Raw genomic sequence first — 27,997 nt, 5'->3', positions numbered from 1 at the left:
GACTGGAGTTCAGACGTGTGCTCTTCCGATCTCTTTTAGTGAGCGAGTGTACATACACTATATGGATTATGAGCATTAATGTAGAAAAGTGATCACTTCAGAGTTTGTGAAAATTTCCGAGGGACAGAATCGATGACCGTGGGTGTACGTATGTGTTTTTAACAGCATCTGTGTTAATTATAAATTATTCAATGGATTCTAAAGACCCGTTCGCGCAGGTGTGAAATCATGCGAACGAGTGGCGTTGGAAGTTGACAACGTTAACAACACTCGGGGACATGGTGTCAATTATGGAAATGATGTGAAGCTCGACACAATACTTGCATTATCCAGAGAAAACTGGAATGGACTTGTTTATCACATACGAGGCGCGCAAAATGAAATTTCAATCAAGCTCTCTCGGCGGACACCACCGCGCGTCGTGATATAGGAAACCATTCGCCCGCGGCACGCTGGTCCCGCCAACAGTAGCTGTACAGGGTGATTCACGATCGTTTTCGAGAGGCTTCGCTCGAAATAAAATAGGTGAGCCTCGCGTTTTTGCCAGAAATAGATCGCGGCGGAGTGCGGGCCCCTGCAATGTGCGCGGACAAATACCTTCCGATTTGAGCCGACGAGTGTTGCCGCCCGTATAGCGGCGTCTTTGACAGGCTTTACTTAAAATCTTCCCCGAGAACTGCAGTATGTCGCCATCAATAGACGGATCCTATCGATATCAGCTTCCACTTTCAGCGTAAGTGCTGTGCGTGTATATATTTCACTTTTTGAAAAATAAATTCCTCTTTCACGTCTCATATTTCGTGTCGAGAGACATACGCCATAAAACATCTTACTCCGCGGCGTCACCATTTAAAATGTGCATAAATCTTATTAAAGACTTATGCATACGGAAAACCGTTTTAAATAACTTCACGGTAATAAAAAAAGCATGTTTATACAATTTGCATGATATATTTCACAGAAGTGATTCAGAGGTAAGAAATGTAGAGCATTCGAAAAACGATCTTTTATTTACTTATGTATGTTAATTGCCTCGCTAAAAATCAGTATCAGCAATATTAGAAACCGTGTAATTTGTAATTTTCGAGCGATTCTCGAAGGGAGCATCAAGTCAATGATAGCGTTACGACGAGCAGAACACAATCGAGATTTCATTCCTTGGCGAAATTGCCTTGGCTCCTCTTCACCTTTGAACGCAAAGCCGCTGGTCGCTGAAGTGTCTCAACTCGAAACGGAGCGAAAAATTGCGTTCTGGGTTTTCATCGTCTCTCATTCGCCGATGCTTCTCGCTCAAGGTAAAATATCTTTTAACTTAATTACAAATAATGAGACGGACAGTTCGGAGTTTCATGGTTGATGTACGTTGATGCTGTACGAAACAAGGCGAACTTCGAGGCAGTAAAACGCGAGCGTAAGAACTTGGTAGACTCTTAATTGAATTAACTTGCAATGAGACAACGTAAATTCCGCTAACGTCTAAGCTACCATGGGGGTAATTGATTTTCGACGCGTCCGAAATTATATCGGCGCCGACTCACAGTTCAGCTGATATACGATCTTTTCTTTTCGGGCACGTATAGAGATTCGTGCGAAAGGCAAAAGAGAAATAATTATCAAAGTTTCATCTATGCTACCCTGTCTTGCATTTTACCGATATATCGAGGGTTAATGAACACGTCTCAACTTGCCTCATTACGGCGAATTCTTTCGAGGGAATTTCCTCGCGGGGAGGGAAACACAGCTAGTTGCACAGTAAGGCACTTGTACGTGAAACGCAAGAGGAAACGACTACAGAGAAAGTTTTCGTTTTCGTCGCAACATAGCGCAAACGAGATCTCAAGATTCAAGTAACAAGCACTCCTTCTAAGCCTTGTAAGTTTTCTCACGAGAAACGGATACTCGGCGAGTTGTTTAAATGCGTAGAACACAATTCTGCGGTCACAAAAGGTGGTTGATCGAAAAAATTAAATTTACTCGAAAAATAAAATAAAACGAAAGGGAATTCAACCATAACTGCGGAAACACACGTGGGACTACCTTATACGCTCGCGCGGTAGCTATTGGATAAGCGAAAAAAAGGTGGAAATCTCCCGAGAGTAGTTCCACTCGTTCGTCCAAGTAAAGATCCACTCCCTCAAAGGATAACTTTATCCCGGAAATGTGCAGTTGTTGTAGAAAAGAAAGTAAAGAGATTTCGGACGTGACGCAAATTAAATAATAAATTTCCCAACGAGATAATCCTCTTTGTTTCGTCACCCAATAAGTTTTTTTTCCTAATTTTATATATCCCTATTCTCCCCTTTTTTTCTTCACCCTTTTTTTTATTCACCCTTTCTTCTAACTTTTCTCACGATAACTACCTTCGCCATTTGATTTCCAACGCCAGTGATTTCCCAGCGCATATAACTGTGCGATATGATACTTTCACATTAATTAAATCGAAAGGATAAGCTTGACGCCGGTAGCTGGCAGCGACAAGCCCGTGATTTTCAATGTATCGACCGATTTTAATATGCCACTGGCACACTTCAGCCCCTACCGTAAATTTTCAGCGTCACTGGGTAATCTATATTTAATAAGAAAAATTAACTTTCGGTTCATTTCCGAGTGCGAGAAGTTCACTCGCATCCCTGAAGCACAACAATCTATAAACATATCAATAAAAATTAATTTATGACCTGGCAACCTCTCTCGCGCTTTTAATAAGCTCGAGGCAAGATGCATCGTTTATACGTGCGCGCCGCGCACATTTTTTTTCCCCCGCTCACCTCAACGATACTTCACAACATAATTTTCGGCATTCATATTTCCAGCGTAAAATCCCGAGTATGTTCTCGACGGCGATTAACATCGCGATCCTCCGAACGCATATTAAACGTGCCTTGGATTTCTCGAGAAAGTGGATCGAGGAAATTTGACCTACGTTGCCTTAAATCACACGCTCGAGCACCATAATAAATCATAAGAGTGATTATTATGATGTTCGTTAACGACCGAGGACCCCGAATGGATGTAAAAGGATCGCGGAAAATATACGCGTACGCCCGGTAAACTTTTTACAAACTAACAGGCTCAACTTGGGTGGCTGCAGAATGTGTCTCGAGTAGGAACCTCTCCGTAATCGTCGTCTTTAGTGTCACGCGGAGAAGATCTCCTTCGTCAGCGTCACAAATAATCATTCGCGTGTGCCGTGCGCGGAGACCGTCTTGTGCATTCGCAAACAGCTGTTTCGATGTTCTTTTTTTTTATTATAAATAAGCGCTCTTAAAGTGCATCAGCCGCTCAAGAGTACAGGCATAGTTTTTCGGAAACTGCATCGGTTCCTTATGATATTGTATATCTTGGCGGGCAGCCAACAATGTATATCCCAAACGAGATCAGAGCCGGGGTGCGAGGCACAGCGAGGAAAGGGAAAAAAAAGGGAAACATCCAGCGAGGGAGAGGCGGGAGTATAAAAGCCAGACCTTCGAATGATGCCGGTTTCTGGGTTGGAATTTGAAATTCATGCCGTACAGGCCGCACGAGCCGCGTGTAAAGAAAAATATGCTGCACAACGTTTGTTCCAGAATTATTTACTGTTGTGAGAAACGCATGCAACGCAGAAGACGTCGAGTAATGGCATAAATTATTTCGAAGACTTAAAAGGTCTTACCTCAGAAAAAAAACCGTGCGTAACCGTTTCTAAAGTGTTCCCGTTTATTTTATTTTAAGAAAGCGCGAGTATATTGAACGCGAGCTGCATGGAACAGGTAAAATCTTCTAAATGTTAAAAAAAAGGGACGGTACATGAGAAACAATTTTCCGATGGAGCGATAGGAATTAAACGCCAGCGATATCATGTAACTCTCGCTTAACGCCTACTCCCGTGCTAAGCGCGAAATAAAGGCAGGTAGACTTAGGTAATTGGAGCGGCTCGTATGTCACGCCGGAAGTTGAGTATCGTTGACCCCGTCGGCGCTTCTAATAGAAAATCCGACGACGCGCCTGTCGTCCCTGCATAAACCGTCCATTTACCCTCCGGTCGGCCGAGTGGATGATGGCCACTACGGGCTTCCGTCGCTAAATAAATCACATGGTAATCACGATTATCGCCATCGATCACCGCTAATCACCAGGTAAATCTTTGCACGACACTGTTAAGCAGAACTGCAAGCATTAAACGCGTTCGAACGACGTGAAACGCGTACGTCCTTTCCGCTCTTCCCCGAAATAATTTATTAGACAGGAAATTACAATACACTTTTACAGAAAATTGATACATTTAACAATCAAATTTTTGTATCAAGACATCAATATCATAATTTTATTAAATTAATTATTGATTAATATTAACACAGAGACGTAGCTTTTTGATTTACCTACAATTTTTATATTATTTAGATAGGTATATAAATGTTTCTCAGTGTTTTTAAAACTGAATCTGAGCACTTAACTAATTATTAATATTAAATTTGTTTACTGTTATAAATTTCGCATATAATAAATAACAATTCTATTAAAAAAATAAAAATTGCTGTTAGCAAGTATATAGTGATATTTTCAGGCTGAAGATTATATAGAATATAGAAAGAGGTCAAACGAATTCATTAACGGCTAAGGCAGGTTAATACTAAAACGGAATCCTCACTGAGTTCCGCGTTAATTAGAAGCGGAAATAACTGTAATAAAAGCACCACGAAAATGTATTTTGAACGTCAAATTCATATAACGCGTATTACCGTGATAGCTTATTCATTTTGATCTAATCGTGACAGAAAAGATAATAATTAATGCTTATTCCTTTCTTTCTACCCACATCTCTCTCGCGTTGCGTTATATTTATGCGTAAAAAGTACGTCAAAACATTTCAAATTCGCTGTGTTATAATTGTACAAATTATTCGCCCGACATTCGGACAGTGTTATTTAGTGTCAAAACGACGTACGCTTGGTTCGAACAATTTCGGAATTATTATTCTTCTCAAACGTGTCGTCCGTCTCGTTAGCTGAAATAATCGATATAATTGGAACACATACGTGCGATACCGTAATTGTGTGAATCGCGGGTTTATCCACGAAAATGATGAAAGGATTGCGGGCGGCGGGGCTTGGATATCCCCGAGTCGACCAAACGCGTGTGCATCCGACACATTCATTGTCGTTAACATAACACTGTCTTTAGTCGACCTGTTAATTAATCCCCCATTGTAACGCGGAACGTAGTCAGTATTTGATTACGCGAAACGCCTAATCCACATTCTGCTCAGTCCTGTTAGCGGGTAGGTAAGTTAACGGCAGATTAAATTCTGACGCGCGCAGATTTACAAGGTGCGTCAGATTTACGTCCGACTTAAATATAACTTTAATATTCGCACGAAAGCTCGAGCACGTTTCTCTCTCATCGCGAGGGGAGAAGGGGGGATATCCTTTGTTTAAAAATTTTTATACACCTATAGGGCTGTTGTGATGCTTATTTCATATTATAAATGGGTTCGCCCTGAATCACATTTTCGTATTATTTTAATATCCAAACGAATGTTTCATTAAAGTCGTATTGAAGCACGGATTATTTGAATACAATAAAACGATGGTGCTTTGTCTGCAAAACGCGAGTTACTTCGGAGAAACGGTTCGCACGTGCCTCGTAATCACAATTTATTTCCCGCTGACATTCTCCGTGCCTTCCTTCCGTCATTTCTGTCTCTTTCCAGCGCACGGCGCTCCCACGTAAAATTATTGTCAATTTATTTGAGTAGTATTTTAATTTGCGCGACTACAGTCTCGGCTGAAGAAAAGCTTTTTCGACAAATGAGAGCGAAAAGAGAAAAATGTGAAACCGCAGACTAAATTTTCAATCGTGAAAAAAAAATCTAAATTATTCGTAGTTATGAAGATATATTCTCTTGTACATCACGTTGAGAGTGACACATTTTAAATATTGATATTTAATAAAAAAAAAGGAAATATGTATAATAAAGAGTCGCGATAAAACAGATGCAATAACAACGGGCGCAGGTGCAAAAACGCGTAAATCGCTTTTCGTGTATCTCTTGAACAAGTTTTAGGTTCCGTGACAGTTACAAACGAGCGGGTGATTTAACGAAAGAAGACTTTACAGCCGCGCCGGATGAAATATGTACGGCAACGGCATCGTCCAACTTATTCTTGGTAATTCTTGAAAGTCGCTTAACCGTTATCCGTCCCCCGTCCGGTGGTTTTGAGACAATTAGAACGACTGCAATTTACATGTTTGAAATTGGAGCCATCATAGGGGCATAATTGGCTGCCCAGCATCATCACATGAGGATTCGATTACAAGCGTCACGTGTAATTCACGGATCGGATAACCGTCGATATATCGATGCAAATACGAAGGGCAACCGGCAAAAGCTCACGTTTTGCGCAATAGCACCGCGCGCCGGATTATAGTTCATTCGGAATTGTCGGCAACGAGAGATGCAGGAACGCCAGCTAATTGCATGCACAACGACGATAACAATTGATTAGTAATTAATGCAACTTGTACTTCCCGTGAAATATTTATCGATTGTAGCGACAATTAAGCAGCAATTAATGCGGTCTGTCGTGTCTTGGAGTGTCTGCTTATTATGCATTGTGCTAAAAGAGCACCTGCATTTGACGTAATTTTTTCTCACAATTTCGCATTGAGCGAAATACGAAATAACTAGCAATAATGCGGAAAAGATAACGAAACAGTTTCAATAAATTATAATGTCATATTTTTTAGCGTTTATAAAAGTCAATTAGTTTTTTTTTGTTAAATTGAAATTTTGCGTACAAAAACACAGTTCTGTTGATCGGACAATATAGAGAAGCCAACGAGATCGATAAGATGACGTTAACGTTTATGCAAATATCGCGTTGCATTGGATTTTAAATTGGCATAGTTCACGTGACTAATGCCTAAGTAAGAACTTTATCTATCATTTCGCCCCGTGTTGGAAAATTTACATCCGCCGCCTCCGTCATTTTATTAGCATAAATCCTCGGGAGATCTCTACTACCCCCCCCCCTCCCATCACGACATGTCGACAGAAAATGCCGCGCATGAGCCCGAAAGAGAGACGAAGAATATATCAGTTATGCGGACAATATAATGAGTTTTCCTAATCGAAGTTTTCCCCTTTTTCCCGTCGATCGCTACTACGCCTCGGCGACCTCGTCTTATTGACATAATACATTTTAATCCGGCAGAAAATCGAATAGCGAAGACGTCAGAGGATCTCAAACAATCGCGCCGTGTAATCGGGATTTAAGATTAAGATTCTGCGCAAACAGCGTTCCTCAACGCGGTAGGATAAAGATAATTATAAAAATAATTTATCACGCATGATATGAACAATCGCAATTTGCTCGCCGACGAACGGCGAGGGTCAAATTGAAAAACTGTCTCGTATCGAGCAACGCTATTAGATGATGCGATAAGGACAAAAATCGCACGTGGCAGTTTTATTGTCTGGCTCGTCGCTATTCGTATAATAAATGTATATTAGCACGCAGGTGATAAGAATTCCGGTTGATTCTAGATAAGATACCATATGAGAACAAAATAGACAATCGTTAAAAGCATCTGCGTACTGCGGTTCGATATAGCTTCAACGCATGATGTACATACATATCGTGTCCTATGCGTTTCTAATGTAATCGAATTTTGTAACAGCCAATTATACTTTTAATAATTGAAGAAATTAATTACATTTAATAATTAAAGAAAGACAAGGTAATGAACTTAACGGGCTCTTAATACAAAGTTTAATTAAAACGTTTAATAATGAAAATTAAAAAGCCAAAGTAAATGATAGTCTCCAATTAGTAAGGGAAAAAAATCGGCTTAAATTATAAAGCAACAATTAATGTGAATCAATATTTCCAACAAGTAACAAGAATTTTGTCATGATTCACGTCTTGAATACCTAGTAGAAATGCACTCTCGCATAATTTCGCGCAGAAATCACAACGTAATGTTCAATCTGTTTACTCTGGCGATTTGTACACACTAACGCTCCGTTTAGTATTCCCAACGCACGACGCGTCGATTCTATCCGCTTTCCGTAACAAGCACCAGCAGCCATTGCCGTAAGAGCGAGCCGAAAGCACATGTCTGATCGACAAACAACGGCAGAGTTTGTTGAAGCGCCCGGGTTGACTGTCGCCATTAAAGCGCCTTGCATTGGGATCATCCACTGGCAGGATTAATCACGTTTTGTGCAAATGCAGGCGTCGTCACGGCGGCGCGGCGCGTATACGCCATTCATCGGTCATTAAATCGAACGTGAAAACCGAGTCGTTAATTGCAAGGTACACGCGAGTGTGGTGTATGTTGCGTCGATAATTTCATAAAGAGACGCGCGTAAGAGGGGGGGGGGGAGGGAGGCTGCGTGTGATTTTATTTGGAATAATATTATTCTCGATGTTACGACGTTAACGATGTTACGCTTCATTAACACAGTGTATTATCGATGCCTCGATGTAATAATAAACTGAGATTCGACGGTATTGGATTTAATCACTCGGACAAATAAATGTTTGGCGCGAAACGAAATTAATTATTGACTACAGTAATATAAATTACATTAAACGAACAGAACTGTACGTTGCAAGTTGATTATGATTGTTTCCATGGCTTCTATGGTTTCGGGGGATTTCCCTTGGGAGAGGACTGAAACTCCAGTCCCAAAAGTTCTCTATTCTCTCCCTAACGGCTTTCGGACGGCTGTACGAAATGTGAGTAGCAATTGGAAGAGACCGAACGGCAGCGCGTTTCCGTCACATAAATTCCATTCAGAGGTGGCATCGAGAGCCGAACGCTCTCACGCGTGACCTATCGCCGCGTGAAACATACGCAAATTGACATCGCTGAATATTGAAGAAAAATTTCAAATAACATCCAATTTATATAACATTTTTTAAATTTGCTGTTAAAAAGACCGTTTTGTATGTACCTACATGCACTCTCATTTTAATCATTTGACGCATCCTGTCAATATTCAAACTGTGAGGTAAATATTTTACATTGTGCAAATTAGGGTATGGCATTTTTGCCACGTAATTTTGTAACGTGACAAAATATACTGTTGTCGCGCACGATATATTTCATCGCGTTTAAATTTAAATAACATATGAGTACCGTAAGCAGCTAATATACATTGTGTAAAATTAATCATCGATATAGTTCGCTGTCAGGCGCACGTTTTTCATGCGTCCACATTATTAGGTTAATAGTAATTGATGAGATAATGTGCAGTAGGGATATATATATATATATATGAATTAACGGAGAAAGACATCGGAAAGATGAATGTATCTCCGGAAATCCGGAAGTCACGGCATAATTGATTAAGATCGAGCAACAGGAGCGCGATCCCAATTTTTTTTAATAAAATAAAAATTATCGCATATTAACGCTCCTCGTCTGGAATATAAGCCTGAAAAAGCGCAACGATTATATCCGTTGACCTTTTAACGCTGACAGGATTACAGGGATAAAGATATCTTTCTTACGAAGCGCTTTTGCTTCGTACATAAATAAATTGCACATGTAATGTGTAAGAATAAAGCGCTTTGTGTTTGACAGTTTGCTTGAAATAAAAAAAATTTATATGAATAAAATTCACATATGTGAATAAAACTCTATATTCAACAAAATAACGTCGATAAAATATTTCATTTTCAAATATATCGACGGGTATCATTAACGCGCCAGCAATCTGCATTTTGTTCGTGTAAAAGAGATATTAAGTTTATAGATCAAAAATTTCTATATTATAATAAATTTATTATGATATACTATTTATTATAATTTATTATAAAAATTTATTATAATAAAATTTGTATACTATAAATAAAGTAGAAACATAATATCTGTTAAATTTTATGCATTATTGCGTGAGCATTAATGTTATATAGTATGCTATAAAATTCTTTCATGACCTTGATCTGGGAAACAAGGGGTGTCTTTAACGTGTCGAATTCAGCGAGTGTCAGACAGCGAGATCGAAATATAGGGTATGCAATGCAGATTCGCCGAGAAGTGGATTGACGAAGCAATTTACTAAACGTCGAGTGATGTGATTGTCGATAATGGACAATCGGTTCGCTACAGCTTTCTTCGAAATTTCCAGAGTGCAAAACCATAAAAAAAATTTTATGCTGACAGTCGAAGTATACAATTTTCGATTTAAAGGCGTCGTACAGCGAAAGTAGGTATCTAATCAATACTCCGAATGACAATAAAATTCGATTTAACTTTGCACGAGTCTTTTTGAGAATTAGGAAGTATTGTCAAACAAAGTTTTTCACAGTTCAAACTTATAAATTAAATTAAATTAAGATAAAATTAATTGAAGATTAATAAATTGCTGGTAATAAAGCTCTTAAAGATATCAGACAGGCAATAGTTGTCTGTGTGATATCTTTCAGAGCTTTATTACCAGCAATTTATAATTCTTAAATTAATTTTATCCTTATTTAATTTAATTTATTATTAGTTTGAACTGTGAAAAACTTTGTTTGACAAATCCGTGCCGTATTACGCCGCGAATGAGCTGACTAAAAAAGAATGACATGTAGGTAATTACGTATTTATGGAAACGCATTTCCCCAGGCACGGTTCGACAAGTTTTTCTAATAACATTATATCGTGACACGTATAATTAGTTGTCAGATCGAATATAGAGGCGGAATGAATATCACTAGGAGGAAAATTACCTATTATCTAACGTATCTTACTAACAGATGAAAAAAAGGAGGGAGAGAGAGAGAGAGAGATTGCTAATCTAGAATTTAGGATTTTAAAAAATTATATAAGGTATTATATTCAGTGAAAAATAATTAAAAAATGCAACTAGAATAATTGCACAGATACAGAAGATATCATAATTAGAAAAAATTAAAATATAAAATGTGAAGAAGAAATCATCAAGATAGCAACATCAATACGTTAGTCATGAATATTATGCAATGTTCAATTTCCCGATATACCTCTTCAGTTTGCAGAGAGACCATGAGTTAAGGTATTAACAAGCAATTTCCCACTATGAAGCAAATGTGCTAATAATTCAACATCCATTGCGTGTCCGCGGTCCGTTTAGGTTTGTTGTTGAAAGCACGACAATGTAAGCCACGATTGTAACATATTTGAATGATATTCTTGCGATTTAAATTACATTTAGATTATTTATGAGACAAAACGGGACAAAGCATTTCAATAACTTTCATCGGCAACGAGGAATTTAATAACGTTTTATTATCGTAATTATTTAAAGAAATGAATTATAGAGAAAATAAAATAATGCACGCTATTTTAATCATAATTAAAAGTTTTAATTAAAATTTATAACAAGTAAATTAAATTTTGCACAGTTAATGCATCGACTTGCGCATGGGAATGTTTTCAATTATACCTTAGTTCCACAAAGCCGGCATGCGGAATTATACTTGCGTATCTTTTTCAATAAAGTTAATGAAAAAATTAAACAATTCAGTTCCTGTGTTTGTTTCCCTTCTTCTACTGACATCGTGATGCGTTTGCAATGTTAGAAAAGTTCGAAAGCCTCTATCTCAATTAGTCCGGGGGTATTATGCCGCCTGGAAGTGAACAAACTCCAAGTTGAGATGTGACGCCATGAAATATACGAAAGTGCACGGTCCCTGGAGAGATTAAAACTTATCTTGTCGAGACGAAAGAAATGTTGGGAACATTGTTATCAACTCTTCAGAAGTCAAAGGAGTATCTGACAAAAGATTTTATTAAAAACGCGTGTTCTCTCTAAGAAAGTACGTCTTTAAATAATTTGAAGCGGAAAGATTGTATATTCACAGAAGAAACAGAGCATATATATAAAGGGATGGGAAATTCTATAAATTCATTATGAAAGCTCTGGTGCGTATTGCATAATCTAAAAAGGATAACAGAATGATAAATATTTTTATGAAAAATAAAACTCGCGATCACTAATAACGTTACATCCATTCGATGCGAAAGTCGTTCGTTATAAGATAAGCTGCAAGTCGCAGCTGTTACATCTGCATGACAGAATTTGTCATTGAACCACCATCACGAAAAAACTAACCAAATTGTTACGCAGAAATCGTTAAAATTAACGAGTAGATGATATCGTTAGTAACGTAAATTCCCTATTCCTTTGTCTACTATCGACTCGTGCATTTTTTTTCCCTCGATTTGCAAAGCTTGTGAAGTCGGGGACGCAATCCGCACCGATGTCACTACATTTCCAAACCGCCGCAAGTCATACTGGTTACAGCGTCAAAGCCATCGAGGGAAGAGTAATGCTCTTCCATATATACCTCATAAAAAGACGTACCCTCTCAAAAATATTATATAGAATATTTTTGCGAAAATCCGAATATTTCATCAAATCAAAAAGTCGTTTTACCAGACGCAATTATTGTTAAATTTATCATTTATTTTAAAAAGAAATTTACTCCAAAGAGAAATTTCGTTGGACATAATCTCTTTTTCTGTTTTAAATTTCGGTTTTTCTTGCGGTAACTACAGCTGGGATTTTGGGACAGTGTCCTCAATGATTGATTCGATTAAAATATAATGCGATTTTGATGTTGTGGCCGTATCGCGTCACCAATTGTTTCTCTTCAAACAAACCCCTAGGAATTCGATCGAACGAAATATTTTCCTAAAAACGCACCTCGCATTTCCACGCCCGGCTATCGTTCAATGCCATAAAAAAAAACGTATGGAGAGCAATCGAACGACAAAACGCGCCGAATTGACCGTTGAACTCTCGAACGGGAGAAACAAAGAGAAAACGAACACACGAGTCGTTACGTATATTTCGCAGAATTCATAAGCTCCGATATGCGCGAGACTCGCAAAAGTAGCTGAGGAAAGGCCGTGTCGTAGATTCTTTTTTGTTGCACGCAGGTGCAGCTTTTCTCAGCACCTACGGCCTACTTTCCGCGCCCGGGCACCGTCGAGAGAGCGACGCACGAGAACACGACGAGACGAGCGACGCACGGTGCGACGATCCGTCGATGCGACGAGCGACGTGCATCGCCGCGCTGTCATGTGGCAGCGCGCGGGCACCGCCGGCTGCTTGGGGTGTCAATGACGACAGCGGTTTGGCGAAAAACAAAGTTAGTTCTGGCACACGGTTCGCGCGCGGCCGCGCGCACACACAGGCACACGCACACCAGCACACGTTTTTTTCCGGATATAATTAAATTCGCCGCGACACGGAGAGCGGAAAAGCATGAAGGGACCCGTTTTCGCGGCCCGACGATTCTCTCGCGTGGCGCGCGGACCGTGGATTCGCGAGGATGGAAAAACAAATAACGCGGCGACGAAAATAGACCAATTAACGCGGAATCGACGGCAAAATTCAACGGCGAGCGTACTCCAGTCCATACTACCGAACATTTTGGATTAATGACTTATCGGAGCAGCGCGTTGCGTGCGCGTTGAACGCTGAAAACGAGGTCGCATTTCTGTTGTATCGGAAAAAATTATTTAGATCCCGTTTCATTAATGGGAGATACATTTTTATGATAAAACGGAAATAATTCATGCGCAATATACTTGTAGCGATTCGCGAAAGTATTTTAACGGTTTTATCCATTTTACATGGCGTGTGCCGCCAACGCTCGAATATTTTCGTAAGCTGTAGTACGATTGTTATATAGCTGTCAGAATAATTAAATAAATTTTTTTTCTCCCGGCGTTTAGCATGCATAAGCTAATTGAATTTAAGGGATTTATAAACGGCTTGGATTTAAAAAAATGATATTTTTCTTTCCACCCATCATACAGCCATAGCTATAGCGGATATTTCGTTATGCGTTTGGCCTATTTTCGTTTCAAATCAAATTTCAATTGTAAAGTCAAAGCGCGAGCATATTTATAAATGTTTCGAAACTGCGTCGTTACAAGGGGAAATAATTCGACGCGTCGAAGAAACAACGTGCGCGTTGTTGCTACAACAAAGCCACAATGAAATCGCAAGATACTCGAACATTATCGAACGCTGAGCATCGCGTTCGAAAAATTATTTTTAATTGGATCTGGTTAAAATCGTCCGATTACGTTGATACCGCGATACCGCGCTGTCGTCATAGTTTACCGGTTTATCGATTAAAAATTCAAAGTCCGTAGAATGTCTTGTCTTTTCTTCGCTGAGTTCAAGGTTCGAGGCCTTTTAACGCTGAACAAAGAAACTTCTTCTACGACGAAGTATAGAATTGTATTGGACGGATTCTATCAAGGTTCGGCGTAATGAGCACCAGTGAGGAAAGTCAATTTTCCTACGGCGTTACCTGTCGACGTCTTATTTACACAGCTGACGCCGTATAGCCTACCTTTTCTCCTTCTTTTTCGCTAGCCTCTGAAATAAAAGCTCTTCTGAAAACAAGTTCTCATTACCGCGCGCAGTTTACGGCCCTCTTACGGGCCGCGTTACGCTCCCTTTATGCCCTCAACGGGACCCTCTCGGTGTCAAGCTCTGTAACGAGATAAAGGCAAACAGAAAAAGAAGCCCGACTATATTCCTTCTACCGCTGTCGCCGCACCGCGCTGGCCGCCGGCAGATTGAACGGCGGGCGGCTGTCAGGAGGGAAAAAAATTGGTCGCGAAACGCCGCGAGCTGCGGCGCGCGATGTTTTATCTGCTCTGTATAAACATTTCTCTTTGAATAATTGAAAACCACCGTTTCTCAAATGTCACGCGAGGGGAGCGCGCGTGTTACGTCCATTTTATGGAATATATATGTCCTGCGCGCGGAGAATGGACAGACTCGCGCGCGCGGCGCAAAGTGACTAAATGATATGTCACGGCGAGGTCGAAATGCGAAATCAATGTATAACGAGTCCCGAGTGATGAAAGGGAGAGAAATCTAGTAGTATCATAATAGCTATCTCTTTTATCTTGTCGTTTTGCGCGAAAGGGTTATCACGCTCGCGTGCGCCGCTAATTAATGACGTCGGTTCGTCGCGTGCTTTTCCATTACGTTCGCGAGGTGATTCTCAATGCTTCGTCTGCTGAGAGATAACGTCGGGAAAATGAGACGACATTTGCGTCCCGCGACGTATATTCGCGTTCTAAAGCTGGAGAGGAGGCGAGAAGGAAGATCATAACGAAGTGGCGCAAGTTCCGTGATAATTTACACGCAATTGCGAAGAGATGAGCCGCCCCCGCTTCGCGCGCGAATTTGATTCGCCGTGAAGCTATTCGGCAATTAAATTGCGCGTAATCGTCACGTAACACCAGAAACAGCCAGATTTAGGCTTCTCGTCGTTTCCTGCAAACGTGTATCTCGAGATATAACGAGATATTAACCGAAACTCACACCACCTCGGAAAACACTTTAGTCGTTTAAGGAAACTTTGTTGTTTTGAAGTTCACATTTTAAATTGCGTAAGTTTTGAATTATTAATTTAATGACAAGTAAAGAATTTTAAGAGAAGCAAAAAAAAGAGAGGAAAAAGAGAGCAGCTTCGTAAATTACACATCGGCAGATGTTGTAAAAATATTTTTCGCGGTAGCTCCAAGTGCTCCAAGGTAGAGAAAGATCGTGATAACATTTATATAATCAGTATTATCTCTTATCGTTATTTCTTATCGCTCGATTACCTACCACAATATATAGGTGTATTCGTAAGTATATTTACTTCTGTACAATTGAAAGTAAGATAACATCGTAAGAAATTTGAAATTTATCTCAAAATGATATTTTAATATAAATTAATGATGAGTAAGATAATCATCATAAATTACACAACAAGTGTTTACAGCGCGTTTACTCGCATCGTTCGCACGATTTCGTTATCGAATCGCTCCGATAAATTTATATTTTCGCGTGTCACAAATTCATGTCATCACTTCGGAAACAATTGAATATACTTTGATCCTCTATATATAATTACGCTCGGCGAAAAAGTGATATTGGGGATTGGCTTCGCAATCTCCTCTTTCTATAGTAAGGAACAGCATTATATCCCGATTCCATTTCAGAAATCTCCACGCCACGGCTCTGATAAAGACCGAAATGTCGACCTCCAAAACTTCGCTGCAAAAAAGAAAAACTTCACGAGGTGCTATTACACCTAATGAAGTTTCATCCCCCCCTTCCCCGCGTTCTCATATGCTCTGCTAATTACAAAGCTAACGGAGTCACGGAAGCTCTCTCCGCGGGATAAATGGATTCGAGAAGCTCGCGCAAACTTCGTAATTAATCGATCCAAATCAAATTCAAGCGGAAAGCAAACCGGCGCGAGCGATGCGAGCAATCGTAATCCGAGAATGACTCTTCCCAAGTGGACGCTCACCGTCGAGTGCTTGTGAGATCCTCTCTCTTCGCGATGCCCTTTGTATTTGCACCGCGTACAAGCTGCGAGAACTCACTAGGGACACGGAAGATATTACGGGCTTAGCCGCAGCAACACTAGTTAGCCCTATTCCAAGGATAACCAGGTTTCCCTTCCTTTCCCGCAAGCTACCGAGCTACAGATCCGAGAACTGCTAATCCAGGAGTTAGTTAACAACTTGTCGGTCGGATGCAACTCGACCGGAGCCACGAGGGTTTCTGCCGAACGTCGACGGTCACACACTCGATCGTTGAGACGCGATCGCGACCGTGCAGTGCGCGTCGCTGCGAGACTTCCGGCGTGACCCGGGACGAGAGGGATGCAAGACGCGCGAGGGTGACTTCGCAGGGGATGACGAGCACGAGGCACGGGGTCGCGTGAACCGCGCGAGGTCGCGTGTGATGTCGGACTGAGAGAGCGTCGACGAGCTGCCCCCTTGCGAACCCAGTTGGCGAGGAGCGAGGAGGAGCGTCATCGTGCTCACCCGCTGCCGCGAGCATGCTCTCTGTGAGCGTGTGTGCGAGCCGCGACCATCGTCTCGCCGTCGTACGCCGTTTCTCCGACCGGCTGTCACTCGCTCGTAGACCTCTCTGTCTCTGTCGATCGGTATCGCATTTCGAGCCCTCGGTGGGTGGGTTCGCGCTCCCTTGTACCTCGGCCCATCTGTCCACCGACGCATCTCACACGGAGCGTTGTCGTCAATCATGCATGACAGGTCGAGAGAGAAGGGCCGAGTTAGGCTAACGGCATCGTTGTGTCCGTATGATATTAGATCGAAAAGGCTAATGCGATGATATGATCAAAGAGAAATCTGAAAAAGTGCAAAGGATACACAAAGGTATCACGGTTGCCGTTTCAGACTTTCAATTATCTCTTTGTTAAATTTTAAATCGAATCATCGTTCTCGAGAGCAAAGGTATTATTTTATTCAATTCTGCAATAAATATCTAAGCATGCATATATGGCTCTAATAAAAAAAAATATATGTACATATGGATGAATATATTTCTAATGAAAAAATCGGAAATACTTTTCTGATTTTTTTGATAAAGCTAAACTAAGCGAAATTTATGGTAGAACCAAAATATTCTAAAGATAGATATATCTCGATCAAATATAATATAGGAAGAATCTGCCACTTTTTGGCTAACGGCCAAATCGGACAATTGATGAAATATGATTTTATCAGTGCACATAATATTCGAGGAATTTGGGAAATGTGTTGCTAACGGAAGTAAAAATACACCATCGATGTTATGAGTTTAAGTTGCTACGATTAGCGTTATGATGAAATTGATTTATCCCCCATCTATACGGTAGAGACCGTAGAAAAAGGGGAGGGGAGAGAGAGAGAGAGAGAAAGAGAGAGAGAGAGAGAGAGAGAGAGTCCTGAGCCAGAATTCAGCGTGGCGCATTATTAGGTGAGATATAGGAAAAGCAGCCCTTCACCGAGGGCGGAAACGAGCCGGAGCGCAAGATGTAGTTCTCCAGAGAGTTTTCCGTCCCACGCGAGGCGCATTTTAGAGCTTCTTCGAGATGGGACGAAGTCCGCTCATCCCGCTACTTCGGAGGAGTACATAAAACAGTATCTCTCGCCCGGCAACGCTCTAATGTACCAGACCCCGGAGCGAAAACGAGTTTTCGCGATACGGAGATTCATCGTCCCACATCCACTTTCCACGGAGTTAGGGTCCACCAGTCGCGACGAAAGTTACCCAGATTAATATGTTGACTGCGCGAATTATATACTTACCTAGGATGCGGATTTGCGGATAGCGATATCTCGTAGCGAGGCACTACCCGGGGCGTGCAAAATTCAACTTCAACGGAATATGATGCGGTTCATAATTTATCGATTTTACGCATCCTTCGCGTCCGTTGCGAAAAGCTTACCGAGAATAAATATCTCTGGGCGAAACAATTTCGCGCTTGGGCGTGCATCGTATATACATAAGTGCACGATTTTGCAGCGACGACGGCGTGCCCACGCCAAACACGAGAGCTTATTGTTTCGTTAACCAGCGTTTACCAACTCGCGAGGTCACGACAACGCAGTACGATGACGACCCAATTGAAAGAGTGAATATAACGGCTGATTATAGAGATTGCATACAGATACGCTGATGTCGTAACTGACAATTAATAATTCACTGATTAGAGCGTGCAAAATTTAATCGCATATCAAACGAATCAATTTCATAGCATTTCAATTGCGTGAGTTTGGCTTTTCGAGAAACAAAGACGCATTTTCCTGACAAATACGAAACTCAATCCCACCCATCACTGGAAAAATATCGGGAAATATTGGGTGAAATTTGAAATATGTATGAGATTACGTTTGATGATATCATTTATTCGTCGACAAAAAAAAATCGAAGTGCAACCGCGAAGCTATCGATACACTCGGCGATAATCGCGCTTGTATATTTTTCTTCAAATAAACGTGATAATCCATGGAAAGAGTCTGATTTTATGAGATTAGAAAATTTAAGATGGCATAAAGATGAGTCATTGTCTATTTAATCAATTGGGTGAGTAGCAAACTCAAACTTGGCTTCGAATGTAAGCAGAACGTGCTGAAGAGAGAGTTCTAAAGGTTATATACGCCGACACGAAGAATTCATCAGTTTCACGGTGTGTACTGACATACACAAACTAAGAGCAGTTTATTTTAAGGATGAGACAAGTATTGCGAAACAGGTGTCTTCCAATGAAATGGCAAAGAGATCTTTGTCATTTCTAGTTAGGCAGCTAACAGCGACTGCAGTTATATACGTAGAATTCATTGATGGCAAATTGAATTAATCGAGAAACAATTTAAGTATCGTTGCCATTGATACCTCTCTTCGAAGAAACGGAATTTTTTTTTAACTATCAAACAATCGCATCTCAAAAACCACATATAAAAAGATAGAAGGAAAAAGATAACGGACATAAGGCAGGATTTAGCTAATAATAAGAAAATTTTGTAGATATCATTTTGATAAAAATAAAAATAAATATATAATGCATATCAAATTCTTTAAATAAATCTTTTCGTCTAATTTCGTGTTCATTCATCGAGTGAAACTAGAATGTGAATTCATTGGAGATCAAATAAGATAAATTAATTTAATTAATTAAGGATATTGTCAAAAGCAACACATTAAGTAAAAAGACGATATTATGTCCACCTACTATAAAGTAACAATTGCTTTGCAACACGGCTTGGTATAGATAGATAACAGATTTTATATCTTCTCCAAACTTTTGATAGATCGCAATGGAATGAAGCCGAATTTAATCGGACAGCGTGATCTTTTCGTTATCTTGAAATGGTGCGCGATAATCCGTAAGAAATGAAGATTGGCAAGCGCCAGAAATTAGTTCGATAAACGTTCACGTGGTGATCGGCTATAAAGTTTGGCAGCTTCCAAATCCACGTGAGCTCAAGATAGAGCTTCTCTCTCTCTCTCTCTCTCTCTCTCTCTCTCTCTCTCTCGCTCGCTCGCTCGCTCGCTCCCTCTCGGATCGATTCGACTGGCATGGTGCACTTCGTACGTCAGCATTTGGCTCGAGAAGATTTCGCGATGATGTCGCAATTATTAATCACCGAGATGAAATAATTTCGAACACCGGCAATTTATGCGAGAGATTACGGATGGAGCTCTGTATACGCGATAGCCCACATGACGTTATTCGCGCGGATATTAGCGATGATACTGATGATGACGCACAGAAACGGTCCATTTCCGTACCTTAACCCAATATCTGGGAAATAAAGCGACTGATGTCACATCATATAGCTCGAAGGCAAATAAAGAGGAATGGTATATCTATACGCGCATATACATATCCTCTTTCCTTTGAGGTTATATGTAAAAATGTTTCTCTAAGAGGACGTTTACACAATGTTATAGAAATATATCTCTTTAGTTTAAAGATACATTATGTTATATAAGTCTATGGTATCCTACATTAACGAGTCCATCCTTTCTCGTAATGAGACTCGCAAAAATGGTAAACTATCAACATTGTTATTTTCGTTATCATTACAGGTTACAAATACAGATGCATTGTCTCTCAATATTTGCGAGAAACAGTAAATACTAAATAGTCATTTTTAATATTCATATCATGATCTTCCTTTCACACGATCGCATCCTTCACTACAACGTGCATCGAGCGCAACACCTGCACTTTACGGTGTGTCGTTTCCGCGCGTGAATTTTATGCGTGCACTGTGTACGATAAATTTTTGAAGCGAAGCACCGCGTTGTAAAATTTGAACACCGCGCTGGGACAACGCGAGCTCGTAAAATTTTCGCGCGTCACATTACGAAGAATCTATGTAGCCCGTATATAATCACCACGTAAATGCGATAAAGTATATTTCTTTCCACTTTAACTGCTTAGATAAATCGTTTTTTGCGCAGAAAAAAAAACAGTGAAAATAAGTGAAGTAGCAATAGATATAAGTAGCAATAGATATAAGTAATCCATATAATCAATTTGTTATCGCTACAGCTGTCGATATATAGATATTAAATATGTATTAAATAAACACAACGTATTGACGAAGTTTTTGAATGTGTGCCATAAAATTATCGATTGATACAAAAGAATTTGTGTTAAAAAAAAATTTCACTGTCAATTAAAAAATGTCAATATAAACTCTATTTTGCAATTAGTAATATTGTGGTACTCATTTACTCAAATCCACCGGAGTAGAATAACTTGTGGGATTTCATGAACTTTCCGTGTTTCTAGTGATAAATGTTACCTCGTAGCTACTCTACTCCAACGTGAAGCGCTCTGCATACGACTTGAATTATGAACACGCAATTCGCAACTTGCAACGATCACAAATGAAACCTTCCCTCGGGAAACCTTCCATTAAGAATCAAAAATGTTTTTTTTTTCGGCGAACTACACACAGATTTGATCATTTAGTACGGTAGATTTTTGGAATATTTCGCTACTGTACAATTCATTGAGTTGTAATTAGTTACAAGTGACGTACATCCATGTACGCAATGTACATGAATTGAAGGACCGAGCGTCAGAATAATAATATCAGCATGTGATTAGTATTCGGGATATATCGTTTCGGTAATATATCATTATAAATTGCATCAGAATGATGCTTCACTGTCGAAACCTCTAAATATTCATGAAAAAGAATTAATTAATTCTGCCATTCAGAAATATCTTTCATCTGAAAATACAATATTATGCAAACTTTCTCCGTGTAGATAATATTCATTGAATGTATTATGCCTTGGTACGAGGCCCTGCCTCTTATTTATTCTAAAATTCTATCGAAATGCATCAAAATAATAAAAAAAATATTTAAAAATAAATAAAAATAAATAAAATAAATTGAACTTGTCTCTGATACCATGATTTTATAATTAGTACATTTTAATTATGAAACCTATATAGAACGCAAAAGTTAGAAATTACAAAGTCAAAGATGCTATGAAGAAAGGAATTTTAAAAGTAGAAAAAGAAAAAACTATTTGTTTTCTAAGAAAGTGATAGATTTTCGATACTTTAAATAAACAATTAATATTAACTTATCTATCGCTAAATAATATATCCTTAAATTATATTAATTTATCTATTGCGAAATAATATATCCTAAAGTTTGATAAATTTAATAATACATTTAAAATATGAAATCTAGTTTATCGACTTTGTTAAGTAAAACTGGAAAGAGAGACGCTGAAGTCGCTGAACCACGGTATCGATCTAACTGTTAAACATAGCAGAGAAGAGCCAGCTACGTGAAACCCAGGCGAAAGATGGCAGTGCGATGGTCGATTTACCAGCAGATGCGGTTTCTGTTACCAGTTACCGGTTTAAGACTACACCACATTGTCCCAATGGATTATCTCTTATCGCACGATAAAACGGATTTGATTACTGTCGTGACAGATAAAAAAGTTTCAATAATATAGTTCAAGAAAATAATAAAGCAGAATAAACAACTTTTCAGATTTTACTTCGTAAATTTAAGAAATCTCATTCTCTGTAATGATTAAAATAATAATTAAAATATTAAGAATCACGTATCAAGGTACACACACGCGTGATTTTCACTTCATCTTCATTTGTGACAATGTTCGCTTCACGAAAGTATGATTGAAAGTCACCCTATTTTTTGTACGCGTAAAAAAATAGTTCCGGATTGAGACCTTGATCAATCGCGCACGGATTTCTGCCGTATAGGTATATATCTCGATGGACGAGAGAGAGATTCATCAGTATGTTTCCCGAAAAAAAAAATCCAGGTCGCTTCATCAAGTCAGCTTCGAGCGCGCGTATACACACGGTGCAGCTTTATTTTCGTCGATCTCGATAGAGAGTGGTGAGTTTCGGCCGAAAACGTTTCCACCGCCTGCCGCACGCGCAGCTTACTGTGACGGCGTTTCACCTGGCCGTTGGATTTCAGAATCGCTGACAGATATCTTATCCACGAAGCGGAGAGCGGCCAAATTCTCACGTGATTCATCATACTCACCGCAATTCGTGCCCGACCACCGTCCATCCCCTACGACGCCGCCTGTCTTTCCGGCGCAACGCTTCCGCCATGCTGAGCCTCTCCATGCTCGTGGAGAATTTTTCACCCCTCCTTAAAACGCACACACTTCGCCGACGGCGGCGGCGACGGCCGCGTAATCGTCGTTTCGCGGCACAACGACACGCGAAGCCGCGTTAAAAGCGACACGCGACACGTCCCGACTCATCTAAAATTGTAGCACATTAATTCCAGAATCACTGAGCAGATTTACGCGAGCGAGGAGAGATTCTTTTTCGAGCCACTACGCGCACTGACGTGAAGATGTACATATTCATCGTATCATCGTAGGAAATTGTGATCGAATCACTCTACGTATTTTACAATCGAACCCGCGCAATACTCTACGAGATAGACATTTGCGAAATTCATTGCGTGAAACAACAATTTACGGCAACTTTCATCGGAATCGATTACATTTTCTTTTTTGCAAATCAAACCTGCATATCGCGGAGTAAATTGATTGATTTATTTATTTACGCGTTATGCAATTGCATCGCGTCGGTCTCGATTGTTATATGGTTAATTGACGAAGACGCCAATAAACGTTTTGTTGCGCAAGAGTGTATCACAATCGCCGATTATTACTCGCGACGCGCACTGCCGATCACGAAACACCACAAGCGTTTATAGAGCGTACCGTAAAGAAAAAGAGAAACGTTTATATCCGCGAACAATTTTCTTTTCGAGACACGTCACCCGGCTGCATGCGATTTATTATCACTGTCCTCAAATGACAAGACGACTCCTCGTTGTTCACGTCGTGTCCTCATTTCTAAACAATCGGATTTCAAAGACGAATGAAATTTTCCTAGCTCAACGCATTAAGCTCGGATTACTGATCGCCAATCAATCTAACCGGTGCCGGTTAATTAAATCGACTGTCGCCGAACGAATAGACGAGGGTAAGCATCTGGACATCGCGACGCGCCGCACACGACTGAATGTCGTATTGTATTTATAGAGCGACTCGGATTATTTTGAACGTCGTCGCTTTTCTCACGTATACGTAGTTTGTACGATTTTCGGAGTCACGACACCCGTAAATACGTCGCGATATCTTTTTTACGCCCGCTTCTTTTATGTCGTCGTGCGCGCGATGTTAAATGTCGCCTTCTGCATTAATCTAATTTCGCCGCCGCTGTGCTCCTCGTCTCTCCACATACTTCTGTGACTTTCGTCACTGTTAGCCTCCATTTTTTTACGCTTATCGCGTCTTTGTCTCGCGTGAAGATACTTGAAGCAAAATATCTTTTAAACACGCGTATAATAAAGTATAAACAATGCATTAAATCTATGACTTTTATCTCACGGTTTTATTACTACGCCAATCGCGCAAACCGCAGGCCGATTAATGAAGACAACAGATTTCCCTTGGCAAGAATACAAAAGGCATTTATGTTAAATCGCAGTCGTTTCAACCGCACACTTTGAGACGCACGCAAGATCGCACGTCAATCTAAGTAAAGTATATACATATATATAAAAACACATATATATAATAGCTGAAATAAAAACACATATTCTATTCTATATAAATATATATGATAATAAAGCTTAAACATTTAAAATCTTAAGGATAACATCGTATAGATACATGTGACACACGAAAAAAAAGTTTTTCTTCATTTTCAGTAACGTTTTGCGCGCAAAACCATATTAATAATTTATGCATATATTCTCCGTTCTATATCCGAGAATGAGCTGGCAAGTGCACAAATATTAAGGCATCCGCGCGTACCGTGTAAGTCGCCAAATCATAGATATTTTTTGAAGCGCGCTATACGAGACGGAATCTCGATTTGCTACAGTGCACGAGCCCGCATCCGGCGTGTTGTGCAAATATCTGCCAAAGTTGTGACAAATACTAACTAATAGAGGTTATTAGTTTACGTCAAGGCGCCCGAATTGAAATGAGTTACGCCCCAATGAATATAATTCGTCAAAAATTCGCGAGTAGTCTTTCAATTCAGTAATCCTGAAAACCGTAGAACTCAAGGAAAGTAAACGCCAGATAACTACGCCATTTTTTTAGATCGCCCGCCGAGAAGGGAGGAAAGTCGAATCGAGACGCAAGGTCGTCCGTTATTTATTATAATCGAGAATTCTCGGACGGCGCGCGACGCTGCCTCCGTATAAATCGTGGGTGTTGGCCGGCCAATTATAATACTCGTATATTTTGGGAAACCAAAATCGCGGTGGCCAACTTAGATGTGGAGTCGCGACGCTTCGTTGTGCTCCGTCGCATTTTTCTCGCGATTCTGCACGAATTTGGCAATCGCGAGCGTAACGTGACGCAAGAGAGTACGTGAATCACGAATTGTTAAACGGACTACCCATCGGCGGTCAGGATAATCGCAAAATCTTTCTCACTAACGAAAAATCGCTCTCGAACGTGATAAGGATACACTCACGGTATTATTGTTATTATTTAATTCTCAAGTAACGAGGATAAACATCTAACATCAGCGCAAAGAGCTTACAAAATATCAGAAAATACCAGGAATTTGTATTTAATTAATGAAGAATCATACCGAGTGACATGGATGTACCGCAAAGTAAATAAATAAACAAACGTAAAAGATGACGTCTAATTTTTCTCTGCTCAGAGAGAATTTGTTACAAATGTACTTAAGATTTTATAAAACAACAGCGCGATATTAAATTCGCATTTTCTATGCTATAACCATATAATCGAAAATGTTCATTATCATAAATCTTCATTATCATAAATAAGATTTTATCACGCAAATGGTGGGACAGTTTTGCTAAAATGAAATTGTTTATTAATATCAAAAGAGAAATGGAAATGCATAAGACATTAATTTTGGAAAACAGTTATTAACTTTGTGCTTTTCGTTTAAATTGAATTAGTGAATATTTTACTTGTCAATTGATAAGAACTAGAATAGAACTTCAATAGCTTCGGTCGAAATTTTTTTGAATAAATTTGGAAATATTTTATTTAGGTCATAACCGTGCCGCGAAAATACATTTTTTCGTAAGAAATTGATAATTTTTATTGTAAACAGTTATATTTGCAAAAGAATAGCTTCATTCCCAAATCGATTAACACAATATTACCTTTGTTCCGAAATAATAATATTGAAGCATACTCGTTATCTCGAAGCATGAATATTTTATCATCTTTTTGAAAACACGAATACTTTATATAGAGTTTGCTAATAAAATTTAAACAAAATAAAAATTGTGTTCTATAATTTATAATAATCTCCCCCACCGTTCTGAAATTTTCAGTAAACATGTCTTCTGCACTATTTACAAGATTCCTGGCTAAATTGTTCAAAAACATGTTACGCAGGAGAATGCACGCGATGCACGAACGCAAGAGGCAGTGAAGTTTATAAAAATAAAAGCAAAAATAATTAATCGATATTATTAACCCTTTGCCGCGACATCTTGCCCTAACGCGCTCGTGCAAAGGGAAGCAATCACGGTGGAAGCAACTGTGTAAAAAGAATACCAGGGGCTGGTCAATCTTTTTCCGTTTCACTGAGCACCGACCGAGAAGTTTACTTTCTGCTTTTTAAATTGATTTACATAACAGCGACAAGAAAAACAATAGATTTATTTTTAAAAGCGATTAAGAACCCAATACAGACGATTGAGAATGTGTATCTAAATGAATTGGATGCTAAATTAATAAATTGGATGCATATGATAGTAATTCATGCATTGCTTGTATGTATTTAATAACATTAGTTAATATTAATAATATTTAATATAAATTTAAACGATTATGAAATGTTTACTATTATTATTAATAATAATTACATACACTTTACGTAAATTCAAGCCGTCAAAATGGAATTATCATCTCATCAGCTACCGGATATTCCTTCACTAAAGGATATAAATAAAAAATAAATTATAACTTTTGGTATTCTGCTTCAAATATAGAGCTTTATTTTTTTGTCCTTATTTTAATTATTTTTAAATTAAATTGACATTTTACTTCTATATTTTTTCAAATGTTCATTGCACTATTTTTCGCAAAAATATGTACATACATATAAATGTGTAAAAATATGTAAATGTATGTGTAAGTGTACGTGAGTGTCCACAGTTTATTGAGCTCCGAGAGGTCCGTGGGTTTGTGCGAAACCGAAATGACCGTGCGGATCAGTCATCTCTGCGGGATCGGCTACCGATAAAGGCGCGGCAATGCGATGCTGCCATCCGTGAATGCTCGACGAGTTTACAGAGGCAACAGATATTATCGTCTGCAGCAAACACTTTACTGCAGAGTTCCAAGTTTTATTAAATATTTATATTAAATTGCGGGTTGTACTACTAAAACACAGTTCTTGCAAAGTAATGTTATTGAGTGGAAAAAAAAATGATCTCTTTAGTAAACTACATTATACGACAAAAACACTTAAAACTCTTATTTAAAATACGTTTCATCAGACGTTATTACGAGTAATATATTAAAATGTATCAATTTCATCGTAATTTATATTAGCGGAAAAGAAAAGGATGCTTGCGCATCCTCGTGGAAAATAAGAAGATTCTTTTGTGTGGAAGTAGGCGATAGGGCACTGCGCGATTTAACGACGGTATAAGCAGCTCCCGTAGAAAAGAAAAGTAAGACGTCAGGCACAGCGCGGCGATAGCGCACGGGCATTAAAATGCAAATGAAATGTGGCGCGGTAAGAGTAGGATACACGACAAAGTCGGCCGTTATTCGCGATAGAGAGTTCTTCTTTCACGATTTTACCAGGCCATTCTGCTGTTACGAGCGGCCGTTAGAGTCGCGGGCTAATACGACAGACAAATAGGTACGCAAGTACATCGGATACATCAGCCCGAAACTGTTAGACTTGGTTCTCCGCCGGATCGCGGATGGCAGTTATATTAAACTGCACTTTAGCAAACACGAAGCTTCGATTCTGCCCGGAAAGAGAGCCAAATATACCAATTCCTGCACATAATGCTCGGCAGCAATGAAGGTATATAAGCCCACAGCGGAAGTACATTTTATTAGCAATCGGGACGACGGATATATTTTACGATTTTTCTCCAACTCTGTGACTATTGGATTATTGGATTCCGTATAAAAGAAATCCGCATCTTTGTA

The 27,997-nt window shown here is 39.5% G+C and overlaps 1 protein-coding gene across 1 annotated transcript in view; it reads right to left on the bottom strand.

Moving 5' to 3' along the window:
- The window catches only part of LOC105448278 (cAMP-specific 3',5'-cyclic phosphodiesterase), a 139,291-nt gene extending 122,714 nt beyond the window's left edge, over positions 1-16,577 (bottom strand). Inside the window, exon 1 of the mRNA XM_011686779.1 lies at positions 16,296-16,577. The gene's annotated coding sequence lies outside the window, so the exon portion shown is untranslated. The remainder of the gene's footprint in view (positions 1-16,295) is intronic.
- Between the last annotated feature and the right edge of the window lie 11,420 nt (positions 16,578-27,997).

The sequence above is a fragment of the Wasmannia auropunctata genome, unplaced genomic scaffold, assembly GCF_000956235.1.
Source record: "Wasmannia auropunctata unplaced genomic scaffold, wasmannia.A_1.0 LD336088.1, whole genome shotgun sequence".
Lineage (NCBI taxonomy): Eukaryota > Metazoa > Arthropoda > Insecta > Hymenoptera > Formicidae > Wasmannia > Wasmannia auropunctata.
This window is presented reverse-complemented; position numbering and strand designations above follow the sequence as displayed.